The following is a 13,738-nucleotide window of genomic DNA, read 5'->3' as shown; positions in this document are numbered from 1 at the left end:
TACAAGCAGTTGATGTTTGCTAAATACAAGGATGAAGAGTCTTGAACCAGTCATGATGTGCTATATATATCACTATATTGACACGCACTATGGTACACATTATGGCATTGGATGCTCATATCACCTCCTACGAGGTACCAGGTACATTATTAAAAAAAAAAACCTTAAACTGTATTATGGAAAGCAGGAAGTGAACAAATGTAACAGTTACTGATTGTAAAAGTACCAGATGGAGGGGTAGGATTTAATAAGCTTTGCTTCTTCCTACTCCTTTTGGACATGTGGAACTGGGAACTGATTATGGGATGCACTCAATTGTAATCTGATGCATGTTCAAATGAAATAAAACCATTACCATTACCAAAATGAATGAAGTAATCGTTGCCCTCTGTTTCATGGTTGTCTTTGCACTATTATTAGTCCAAAATGATTGAAAGACAAGTTATATGTATGTTATATGTGTTCTGGTCACCAGGTGTCAGTAATGTTACATGAGATTAGATTACTAGATTACAATGGCATCCATAATGCAACACAGTTCTCCTCCCATTCCATGTGGTAGTGGTAAAGTTTTGGCTTCTTACTTTCCTTCTTCCTTCACTTTGAAACACTTTTGCATGTTAAGAATGACTAAAATGGGGAGGCTAACTAGTTAGCTTGGCAGTTTGCTATGCTAGCAGCGGCCATCGCAATGTGTTGTAACAAAGAATAATGTGAGTGTTAATGTGACTATAGGGGTGCTATTTCATGTCCTTAGAGCTCTAATAAAAGCCAAAAAAGTATTTAGAAAATATTTAGTTTTCTATGATCTAGTAACTATGAAAATGTTCCATTTGAGGAAATAAATTTATCACAGTCAAACTTGGACCCAATTAACTGCGAGAGTACCTTGTACATTAAATATGCTTAAAGCAATCAAATAATAATACCTAATAAATGAATAAGAAATGATAAATTCAGGGTCAATTACACAGGGTTATACAAAATGATCTGACCCATTTGTAGGTCAAATAAAAGGAAAATAAACAAAAGTAAATAAACAAAAAAGTGTTTTTATTTTCAAAGAGTACATATAATGCCATTTTTTTCATACAATGCCATTTTGCTTTGTTTCTTTTGCATTTGCTGCCACGATTGGATCGATGCTTTCATTGTGGAAACGTTTATCAAAACAAAGGAATCTGTAACTGCAACACAACCAGCGTTCCGTTGGCACTTCAATCTTGGTAGACACGATCCCGTAGCACAGGGGTGGGCAAACTTTTTGACTCGCGGGCCGCATTGATATAACAAAATTTCCGGGGGGGGGGGGGGGGGGGGCAGACTATATATTTTACACGTAACAGTCCACCTGGTATTATTGTATCTGTAAAATTGTCATGCAATCTGCTATTTTTATTTATTATTTTATATTCATATTTAAATATTTTAAAAATAATAAAATATTATAATAATTAAAATAATTATAATAATAAAAAAATAAAAAAATAATTATTATATTATTATTATGTAAAATATGCAAAAATAACAATAATTATATATATATAATTAATATAATAATTAGCATTAATATAATAAATATAATAATCATAATAGTTATAATAATAATATAATAATTATTATTTAAATTTTTATTATTATTATGTGCTTGTGTCTCTTTTTTCAGGAGCACTTTGTAAACAACAGACCATGTCAAACAACAAAATTGATACAACCATCAAAAGGTTGGCTTAAGCCATGATGCCAGGTTGTATGTTGAGTTTAAATGAAATACTTTAGAAAGATTGGGCGGGCCGTATTCAAACACTTGGCGGGCCGGATGTGGCCCCCGGGCCGTAGTTTGCCCACCCCTGCCGTAGCAGCTCTCTTGTTACGGGTTATCAACTTCAGAGCCACTGGATCTGCATTGAAACCGAACTCGCACCGCCAGAACTGATTTAGTTTTTAAAACAGAATGAAACAGAATGGCATTATATGTACTTTTAATAACTCTAATAACTCTTATTTGTGTCTTGACTTTATTTGCCTTTTATTTAACCTACAAACGTGTGAGATCATTTGGCCTGACCGTGTATGAAACATCTTAGTTGGCTGCATGAGAGAAGATGAGCTTCCTGCTTTTGTATCTCTACGCTCCATTCTTTCAGCATATGGCTTAAATCCCGTTTGAAGTCGGCCTCCATGACAGTTACTTCAGGAAAAAACTAATCAGCCTCCGTCCGACACCCCCCCCCCCCCCCCCGCCCCCCACATTGCTCATGCCCATTGATTATATTCTTCATACAATAAAACCGATAACAGCGTCCCCACCCGACGTAGCTATAACATAACTTATCTTTTCATTTGTTTATCACACAATAAACAGGAAATCTTTTTTTATTATTATTATAGCACTGAATTGTGAGAACTTCCTTATCGTGGTGAGCCATGCAGCAACATGAAGGCGGCGGCTGCTTTCTGGTAGGATTTTTGGTTGAAAACGTGAAGAATGTTTGGAGATTTACCAGATTATGTCACAAGGTTTTTTCATCTTGGTCCTGTGGACTGTGGACTGTAAATGTAACTTGTGGTCGGCATGCTTTGGAAGACATGCTAGTAGGGGTGTCACCAGACACCCACCTCACAGCACCAAACAATGGATGAGATTGGGTCCGCCACAACGAGATGAGATTTGAACATCAATTTTAGTACAATGAAAAAATATGATAGGACAAAGAAACTTTTGGATTTAAGACAGTCACAAAACAATGCACTTGTGTTCTGAAATCCTTAATGATGCTCAGAGATGTTACTGTCAATGTTGTCAACAAGTTCATTACTTGGTAAAACAATAATCATTCATTCATTTTCTACCGCTTTTTCCTCACGAGGGTCGTGGGGGGTGCTGGAGCCTATCCCAGCTGTCTTCGGGCATAAGGCGGGGTACACCCTAGACTGGTCGCCAGCCAATCACAGGGCACACATAGACAAACAACCATTCACACTCACATTCATACCTATGGACAATTTGGAGTGGCCAATTAACCTAGCATGTTTTTGGAATGTGGGAGGAAACCGGAGTACCCGGAGAAAACCCACGCATGCACGGGGAGAACATGCAAACTCCACACAGAGATGGCCGAGGGTGGAATTGAACCCTGGTCTCCTCGCTGTGAGGTCTGTGCGCTAACCCCTAGACCACCGTGCCGCCAACAATGATCATAATAATTATTATTAATAATAATTAATCTATTTGCGTCAGAGCTGTCCAGCTGTTCTTTGATAACCATCCATCCATTTTCTATGCCGCTTGTCCTCACCAGGGTCTTGGGGGTATTTAAAAACTGCCAATATGCAATGGTTGTCAATCAGTAGAGCTTCTGCATGGACACGCCAAGTAGCAAGCAGGTATTTAACTCGGATGAGGAATACCAGCCAATATGGGTACACTCGGCTTTGCGGCTGTACAGCCTAAAGTTGCATCAGAGTTTTGCAGTCACGTGCATTGAGCTGAGAAAGTTCAAGTTAATCGGACTATTGGGGTCAAGTCAATACGACCGTTGGGGTCAAGTCAAACTTTGGTGGCTTAATAACGCCGCCACTGTCCAGTTTATTTGTCAGAAAAAGAATAGCGAGGCAACACAGTGGGCTTGTATGTTTTGACAAATGTTCACCCTTTTGTGTGAAGCTGTTCAGGAAAAGAAGAGAGGCACCCTGGGAAGTTGTAATGTTTTTACATGACTTACTGTATAGCCAGGAAAATATACACGTGGAGGTCATTAAATGTGTTAGCCTTCAAGTGATGGAAATTCAATCGTTTTGGATCGTTACTCAATTACTCTTGCTCTCAAAATGATTCAACCCTAAATGTAAATTCTATTTATTGGCAGTAGTTTGCAATAAAACAACAAAACAATAATAATGATAGCATGATAATAATAATAATAAACTCATCAAATAATTTGTAATAATACATTTTGTTTAATTCGTATATATTTTCATATATCTTCATATACAAATGTATCAGCTCCAATACAAGAATCAGATGAATAATTGCATCAAATGTATTATTGTGGCTGTAATTTTTGATGAACCTAATCTAGCGGCCCAGTGAGTGCTTCAATTGGCGTCTGTTCACTTTGGGGTCTTAAACCGAAGTCCCCAAAGGCATGCAGTGACACATGATGGATGGGCCGCCTTTGGGTCCCTAAACCCCCTTCCTTTAGCGAGGCTTCTCCTATGTGTTGTCATTTAGTGGCGTAGACCTGAGAAGAGGGGCCCTGTGACCCTCAACTCCGTCTCCTGCCTCCCAACAGCCCCACCATTGTTCCCTGAAAGGGCCCCTGGTCCTGGAGGGCAACCGTGTCCGTGCCACCCACTTGACATCCAACAGCAGGAGCACCTTCCATTTTTACACGCAACACTTGAATGCCTCGTGCGAAGCAGGCTGCTTTCCTCAGTGGGGGCGAAAGATGCTTAGCCCAGCTTTTTTTTTTTTCTGCTGGCAGATAATTTGCTTGATTGCTTTTAGGAGACAAATGTACTCAGTGATCACTGACAGAAATCCTCCTCAATTCCACCTTATGGGAGATTGTGGCGCCATTATCGGCCCATTTAGTAGTTAGGAGTAATTCCAAATTTAATCCAGGAAGGATTTCAAAGCGAGAAAAGAGCCCTGAGAGATATTTCAAATGAACAGTAATGTGCTTGAGTGGGGTATTAAAGCAGGCATTCCGCCCAATCCTGGTGTTGTAACCCCCCTACTTGCTCATTTACGACTGTGGATTTAGCCGTCATTAAAAAGTCGTATAGATATGGACGGGAATATGAGCGACATTGTAAAGTTGGCAGCACCGGCTCAGACATTTGCACTCTATTAGCTTTAATTGTCTTAGCCTCCGAGCAAAGCCTGTAATGAAACTGCAGCAGATGGCGTTCGTTCTCTTGCCGCGTGTCGCTGGACGTTCAAGCGTAGGGGAGGACATCTACTGGTAGACGTGTAGTGGCTAGGCTCTCTAGGCTCTCCCATAATAAAGGCCTGGTCCCCTCTGCAGTTGAGTCTCCCGGCCACTAATGTACGTTTCTGAGCATGTGCGGAACCCTTATGAGTGTCGGGGGGGTTGATTGGAAACAATGTGTAAGAGAGGGGTGTTCAAGCGTTTCAGGGGCAAGTTATATCCAATATCATATAGATATAGAGATTTGTCAGTGTACATTGAGCCGTGTGAGAAATTTCAAGTCAGTCCAACTTATGGAGGTCAAACTTTGTGGTTTAATAACAGCGCCACCTTGTGGAGTGTTTGTACAAATTGTCATCCTTTTGTTACCTTCACCATGGGGTGTCCTCATTTTTCACAATACTGCATCCTAAACAATATACCATGTGTGTGGAGTATTTACATCCAAGTATCCAAATATCAATCAATGCAGCATTAAACGCGGCCACCAGGCTGGGGGGGCAACAGGACGCAGGCGGAGGTTGTAAGTCAGCCAAAGGGCCAACATCTGCCTCCACGCGGGAAACACTTGGCTGTTTACAGGAAGCGTACATGTTGGAATGTGGTGTACGTCTGCCGTGATGACCTTTCCTGAAGCTCCATAGCAGGCAGACATTCCTCAGATAACACGTACAGTAATGATGCGTCTTCCTCTTTTTGGGATTTGGTGGCAACAGGTGGCTTCTTTATTCCGCCAAATGGAATCTCTGAATGATCAAATAATTGACTTTTCCTGTTTGTTTGCCGCTTCCATATTAAGATGCACATTCCGGAAATGCTAATGAAGTGTTCGGATGTTTGTTTTGATTGTTGTTGGGCTGATTGATGAAACAACGGAAGGTGGATGTTGTCCAAATGTGCGCATGTTTAGTTAGCGTGTAAAGCAGTGATAAGCTGGCATCACTTGGATAATTGCTTCTTTTCAGAGATAAGCAGTGAGGCAATCTTATTTATGTTACAGCAATTTACAACACAAACTCCCTCAAGTACTTTTCATATGGAACAGGCCGAGAACAAACAATATGAAAGGTTCCTTGTTCATGATGCTCTAACGGTAGTTTGTGTCCCTCGAGCCTGTTTAGGACTTCTCTGCTCCACTTTTGACAAAAAGGTGCTGAAACGCTGGCTAAATCTCTCTTCTCATGGACACGGTACCGCCTTGATATCACTGTGACCCGCCTCTAGCCAGATGAGCCCACCTTGTGTATACGTAGGTAAGCAGGCTTCACTACACATCTTTTCAAAAAATCCCTGCCGACTATGTGTCAGTGTTTTTCCTCATCACAAAGGCTAGCCTAGTGTAACAGGGTTATAATGTTGTTGTAAATATTGTATATATGTTAATGTTAGCCCTGTGATTGGCTGGCCACCAGTCCAGGGTGTACCCCGCCTTACGCCCGAAGACAGCTGGGATAGGCTCCAGCACCCCCGCGACCCTCGTGAGGAAAAGCGGTAGAAAATGAATGAATGTTAATGTTATAATTACATAAGTTTCTGTTTAATTGAAGTGATACCTGATGTGTTTGTGTTGTCATGTTTATGTGGAACGCTGAGAACGTCCCCATGTAGCCCCTACTGTTCCTAATTAGTGTAACACCTCCGGCGTATATAAGTGTTGGCCACTCCTCCCTACTTCCTTTTTATTCATGATGTCCATGTGAGAGGGGCACGTTACTCAACCACATTGTAACTACAACATGTTTATTATCCTCCATCAGCCGAGAATAAAGTGCAGCAACTGCAGCAACCCGGTGCCCGTCGTCATTCTTTGATCACAACGCAGAGTCAAACACCAGCGGTTACACTAGCATGATGTCTGCATTAGCCATCATTTCATTGTTGCAGCTTTCCATGTAGCCGTACGAGATATCCAGATGATGAGCCAGCTGTGGTTCATCAGAGCTTCAGTCAGAAACGCAAATCCTTAACATCAATCAGCCTGATAACTTTTATCATCTTCCTCCCCACTTTTGGCTTTCTTTCATTCTCAAATAGTCCCGAGTCATTGATTCTGCATCTTGAGCTTGCCTAAAAATCATCTTATAGACTTTTTGGCCAGTTATCTTCACTATGAGTCCAGTGTGGTCCATCAGTCTTTGGAAGAAGAAGCTGTGAGTGACGAGACAAGCAGCACTTTCATGAATGATGTCTGTCAACTGGTGTAACTGGGAGCAGCATGTATCCTGTGATGATGAGTCTGTCTCTATACGGCCATTACTACGGCCTTACATGACGTGCCACCCTAGGGATTACAAGCTGGATAGAAAATGGATACTTGAGTGATAAAATCCAAACAATAATTACATCATACAGCTACATTGGGGTTCGAACATCGCTCCCTCGCTCTATCATCAGTTACATTGATGAGAAATTACCTTAGATCCCATCACCCTTACAGTGCATGGAGTCAGCCATGGCATGTCCAACACGACGGAGTGAAAAAAGGCCCCTCTCATCCTGTGTGGAAGTGGTACATTTTTGGCTTTTTACTTCGTCTTTCTTCCTTGCTACGTTTGAAACACTTTCTTAAGTTTCGAATAACGAGTTAGCTGGGTTAGCATTCTATATGCAGTGAGCGGCAGCCATCTTTTATGTCTCTGCGGCGATGCTGTCGCCTGTGCGGTTTTGCGCAATGTGGAGAAAACAAAGAATGAGGTGACTATTAGAGTGTTATTTCATGTCTACACGGCTCTAATATTGGCGAAAACCATTTTTCTATACTCTAACTAGGAAAATATGACATTTATTAATGTTGAATCCTACTTCACGGAAATAAAGGATAAATAACGATAAATGAGGGATGACTGTACATCCAGAAAGGTCATATTTGAAGGAAATTTAGTTTTACATTATTTCTTGTGACTTGACTCTCATAAAACCAGGCTCTCCCATAATAAAGGCCTGGTCCCCTCTGCAGTTGAGTCTCCCGGCCACCAATGTGCGTTTCTGAGCATGTGCAGAACCCTTATGAGCGTGTCAAAGTCCCATTATTATACGACAACAAATCAGGGGCTTCAGCCACTGAATGTGTCTAATCAGACCAGAGCATCTCATGAGGGTGCGTTCAGGTGCCAGGTGATAGCGGCTGCTACCGTTGAATGCCTCATCACTTGTCGGCAACCGTCTTAAAGCTGACCTTTAACCCCAGCATGCATTGCTATGGATCTGGTGGCAGCGTGCCAGCATCCAAGAAAACAAGCCCCCTCCTGCTTTCATGGGTGCCCAGGTATTGTTTCCCAGCAGATAGACTGTATTTGTGTTCTTACTGTAACATAGCATCAAGCTGCAGTCAAAACAAGCCCAATGAAGGAGGAGGCGTTGTCTCCGAAGCGGCCAACTGCGCCCTTTCTTTCTCTCAAATATTGTCGCTCTTATCAGATGCTGGATCGGTTTGGAAACGGCTGATTTGCTTTTTGTGGGCGCGGTCTCCCAAACTCGGGGGCCGAGCGTGCCGGGGCCTGGACTAGCCAGCTAACGCTGAGGGTGGGGGGGGGGCGGAGAGATGTGACGTGGCAGATGAGAGATAAGCAAATGTTTTTATGAGGAGGGACATGATGGAGTCTGTAAGAGAGACGTCTGAAAGAGAGACGTCTGAAAGAGAGACGTCTTTGAGAGAGCGAAGGAGCTCGTTGAACCTTTCACTACGACCCTCCGCCTTCGTCTGAACCTCAACTCTTAACCCTTCCAATGACGCCATTGATTATGTTTACGGAACGTACTGTTATGGAAATTAGCATAAAGTGAATGAAATGCTTTTGTGTTTGTGTGGGAAATATCTCCCCAGCGAACGACTCATTCATGGCGGTATTTCCTCAAACAGGAACCCGACCACTGAAAACATGGACGAAGTCAGCAAAGCCACTTGGAAAGCCATCTTTTACTCTTTTACAGCTGGTGTGAGTGATGTGTGGGTTAGCACAGCACGCTAATGCTACTCGGGCTGTATGAGTGTGTTTACAACATGCTGTGTTCGCTGATTTTTAATAACCTTTTCATTCACTGACATGTTCTGATATTCAAACTTTATTCACTTAAAAATGGTTGTTTTTCAAAAGTAGTGTAATATTCTGGCTTTATTCTTGTTTTTTTTAACTATCATCATACATTCCTTATCTCTAGATAATTATTTAATTCTCATAAATTCATATTTCTCAACATAATGTTACAGTTTTATTTGATAAAAATATGTTTTTCACCTCATGTTATGTAATATAGTCTCCTTTTTTTAGTATAATTAATGGTCCTTAACTAGTCCTTAGTTAATGGCCGCATGGTTTCCTCCCACATTCCAAAAACATGCTAGGTTAATTAGCTAACTCCAAATTGTCCATAGGTATGAATGTGAGTGTGAATGGTTGTTTGTCTATATGTGCCCTGTGATTGGCTGGCCACCAGTCCAGGGTGTACCCCGCCTCTCGCCCCAAGACAGCTGGGATAGGCTCCAGCATTGATGGTCTTTATTATCACAGTAAGCCTGCTGTATGTCGACTATGTAATATCTGCTTTGTGCAGAGGTTGAATTATTTGTGTTATGAGTAAGAGGTCTTTCAATGCGTACTGGTCTCGTTGTCTGGTCTCACTGCTGTGACATAAAATGTGAAGAATGAATGGAAAATAACTTTGGTGATGAAGGCTTTCAGCGAGCAAGTGCAGAAAGAGGAAAGAAAGTTTCCCTAAAGACCAAAGTGGTTTCTTTTGTTCTTTTGTCTCCTATCTGGCAGTAAAACTTGCCTTTGTTATCCTGTCACCTTTCCTATTATGAAATCTCTTAGCTAACTTGCAATTCTGCATTCCAACATTTCCCCGCTCATTCGTGCAATCAAGATTGATTATTATTCATGCCTTCTCGGCCTATCCAGTGTCTGCTGTCTTATGGACGCCGCTTCATCGTAGCTCTTTTATGACTAGCAGCCCGTAGCTCACCTGCCTCTTTTGGCCGCAACAGTCATTCCGTTTTAAAGGAACAAATTCCTCATATTATCCTGCGACTGTGTAGGCTTTAAAAAGGGCAAGAAAAAGTGAAACAAAAAGGCAAACGGAGACAGCGAAGGATATGGCGTCCTTTGTACTTGACATGTTGCTTGATGAATGGACGACTATGAAGTCCTCACGTCTCCACAGAGGACGTTTGACCTCCTCAGTAGCGTAGCAACCAGCCTTTTCCTCTCTTTGGAATTGGGTTTCACTGTAGTTGTTATCTACAAATGCACACACACAGACATATCATGCAAGCCAGCAATCAAAGTATTTCATTTTTTGGAACTATTTTTTTCTAATAATAAGAGATATTTACTTTTGTACTGTTTTTTCACTACAAACAGATAAAACATACACATGAGATATTAGTTGAGAAATGTGTTTGCTCATAGCTGAAGGCCATGTTGCTTCCCAAATGGTGCCGATAGAGAGTGGTGTGGACCCATGTGCTAATCTTGCCACTCCCTGATGAGTTGTGGTGAAAATCCAACGGCAGACATGCTAGCACAGATGAAATACAAACGTTTTATGCTCATCTAACGAATGGTCAAGTCCCGTAAGCTTTGCAGGACGGTGGCCATGTTTTTCAACCAACATTGCGCACATTTTTACATGCGTGTGCTTGTCAGTCCCCTAAGGTGTGGCTCAAATTTGGCGGTAAAGCAGTCATACAAGGGGTCGGCAACCTGTACTATCAAAAGAGCCATTATGCCCCCTCACCCAATAAAGCCAACTGGTTGGATGCCAACTGCTGTAGTGTTAGCTCTACTTGTTGCTGCTCAACTTTACATTTTGTTTCTACGGTGTGCCGTTCACAAGCCCATAAAAATGTAATCCATAAAGGCCCGTGGGCCGCACTTTGGACATCCCGGCTTTACATATTTCACAGGGAATGTGGAGTGCTGTGTTTTCATGGAACTATCAGGCAGGGCCTCCAAAGTGGTGCACGCAGACTGGGCTTGTGGAGGTGTGCTCCATCCGCAAGCCTCTTGTGGCCAATCAGTTCAGTTTACACAGTATACTTTTATAGAGGAGATGGAGTGCTAACATTACAGGCAAATTTGAATGGCAACTATCAATCAGTGGAATGATGTGGTCGCCAGTTCGAGCCCGGCATGTGCAGGGCTCGACTGCAGGGGTGACCACTGTTCCACGTGTCGCTCTTTGAAACTACTTTATACTACTTTTTAGAAAAGAGATGCTTGTTTTGATGTTGTTGTCTCGCCACATATCAAGTGTACTGTCGAGCAAGGCAGCATCGTTGGCAAAGTAATCTCTCCGTAGAGAATTAAAAATCTTAAATGAATGGTTAGCTTACAGCAGTGGGCAAATGTGTCTCTGCCACGCTTATGATGCATTCATGGTCTTACAGAAATGTTTAACTCTTTCAAAAATTGTAATTTTTCCAACTCAAGTGTTAAAAGTAATATTCAAGCATTATGAAGGGAGTCACACAAAGGGAGGGTTGCCGACCCCTGTACTAAACATTAAAGTTACACATTCAACCATGTGCATAACTGCAACTTATGGGGTTTATAACAGCGCCACCATGTAGTTAGTATGGAGTGTGGAGTATTCAGGAAAGTCAGGTCAGCTTTTTTTTTAAAGGGGTGCAGTATCAGTCAAAAGTATTGGGACACCTTGTCATTCACTAGCATGAGAAAGTGACTCTAAACTGATACTTTACATTTATAGAAAGTGTACGTTTTGCCAAGTCAGCTTATCCAAGTCACATTCTTGGCTTGGATCTCTGTGTGGAGTTGGCTTGTTGTTCCGTGCATGCGTGGGTTTTTTCCGGGTACTCCGGTTTCCTCCCACATTCCAAAATCATGCTAGGTTAATTGGCCACTCCAAATTGTCCATAGGTATGAATGTGAGTGTGAATGGTTGTTTGTCTATATGTGCCCTGTGATTGGCTGGCCACCAGTCCAGGTTGTACGCCGCATGCCAGTGAGTATAAGTGGTATAGAAAATGAATGGATGGATGGATCCAAGTCAGTGTTTTGTTTTGTCCTCAAACACCCCCCCCCCCAACCCAGTGACACCAACATAATATGATTAACATGCCTAATTTAACATTTGGTGTCCTGATTATCTGTTCACTGAGACGTGCAAATCCTCTCTTGTTTGCTCTGTAATCCCGTCTGCATGTTAGCATGGTTAGCATGGTAACACATGAACAGTGCCGTCTACCGGATGTATGTATCATTTCCGTGACGTTCCAGTGTTTTTGCCCCTGTTGCCCACTGTAGCAGGCTTCCACTAAATGGAGTTTCGCTGTTACAAAGTGTTAATTCCAAAAAGTCCCTCCCAGATAACGGTGTTGATTGTCACTGCTGTGGAGCGGACAAAAACCATGACAGGTATCACCTTTGACCCCAGCGACCTCAGACATCTTTGACTAGATATAATCCAAATCAACACGGCTCTCAGTCTGACATGAAGCCGTGCATTCGGAGCATATCAGTGACGAGTAGATGGGCGACACAGATCATGTGCTAAAGCTAACTTTGTCAAGAAACATTATGTGGGGCCCGTGTAGGTTTAGAAGTGTATATGCTCACTTGGAATTCATGGTTTCAAATCCTGTAGGAAGTTATTTCCACAACACCAGCCGTGTCAGCATCCCCTCATCTTAAAGGGACGGCTGCACATTAAAAGGAGGCGGTTAAGGCACGGTGGCACATCTTCAGTCAAAGCCAAGGGTGGCCAGTGGTTGGTCGTTTGTAAATGAATAGATTTGCTTTGGGGAAAATTGCACAGCCAGGGCAATTGAGGCAATCAACTGTGCAATTATGTACAAGTTTCCCCGTTTCATAGTTTGCTTCCAGCTGTGACAGACTGGCTGAGTGGCTTTCCAGGAAAAAGGACAGCTTTTTATCAAGATGGAAAATGATCCTTCAGTACGTCATAATTATTATGATTACTATTAGCAAATAGAGTTGTTGGTTGAACACTCACATTTGGTTTTGTTGTCCTGGTAAAACCTTTATGAACTGGAAAGGTAATGTTTTTAGTAACATTTTAACACCAGAAAAATAATCACTATATTATACTATATACACTATATTATAATATTAGAGGTGTCACAAGACGAGTTGATGCACAAGATTGGTTCCACGAGCCGAGAGTTTAACATCAATTTTAAGAAAAGTACAATGAAAAAAACGGCATTTTATTTAACCAAGTCAAAAATAAAACATGTTTGGAGACTTTCTGAGCACTGTAACGCTGCACATTTTAGACGCCATATGCGTACCACATTCAAGAACGTGACTTTAAGGAGTGGGACAGGAGGACACAAACATCAACAACAGCTAGCATAGGTGTGTGAGCTACGGTGCTAACATTACACTCACATTTGTACAGCAGCTTCATGCGATGTTAGCCTATTCCTGAAAGGGAAAAGAAAACTACCAAACTTCCAGTTCCATACAGTCATGGGGACTAGCTATATCTGACAGATATAGCTATATACGTAGCTGACGGTGCATAGTTGGTGGAGCTTTATTTTATTTTATTTTATTTTATTTTATTTTATTTTATTTTATTTTATTTTATTTTATTTTATTTTATTTTATTTTATTTTATTTTATTTTATTTTATTTTATTTTATTTTAAGATGTGTAACAAAGCCTGTTTTTGTGTTGTTGTTATTTGTCTTTTCTCCGGATGACATAAGTGAGCTGATACGTATGTGAGCTTTGCTAGCAGGGCAGTTCCTGGCATGTTCATGTCAGGTCCAACACAAGCAGCCCACATGACCACAGCGCAGCACAAGTTGC

The sequence above is a fragment of the Doryrhamphus excisus genome, chromosome 6, assembly GCF_030265055.1.
Source record: "Doryrhamphus excisus isolate RoL2022-K1 chromosome 6, RoL_Dexc_1.0, whole genome shotgun sequence".
Classification (NCBI taxonomy): Eukaryota; Metazoa; Chordata; class Actinopteri; order Syngnathiformes; family Syngnathidae; genus Doryrhamphus; species Doryrhamphus excisus.
This window is presented reverse-complemented; position numbering follows the sequence as displayed.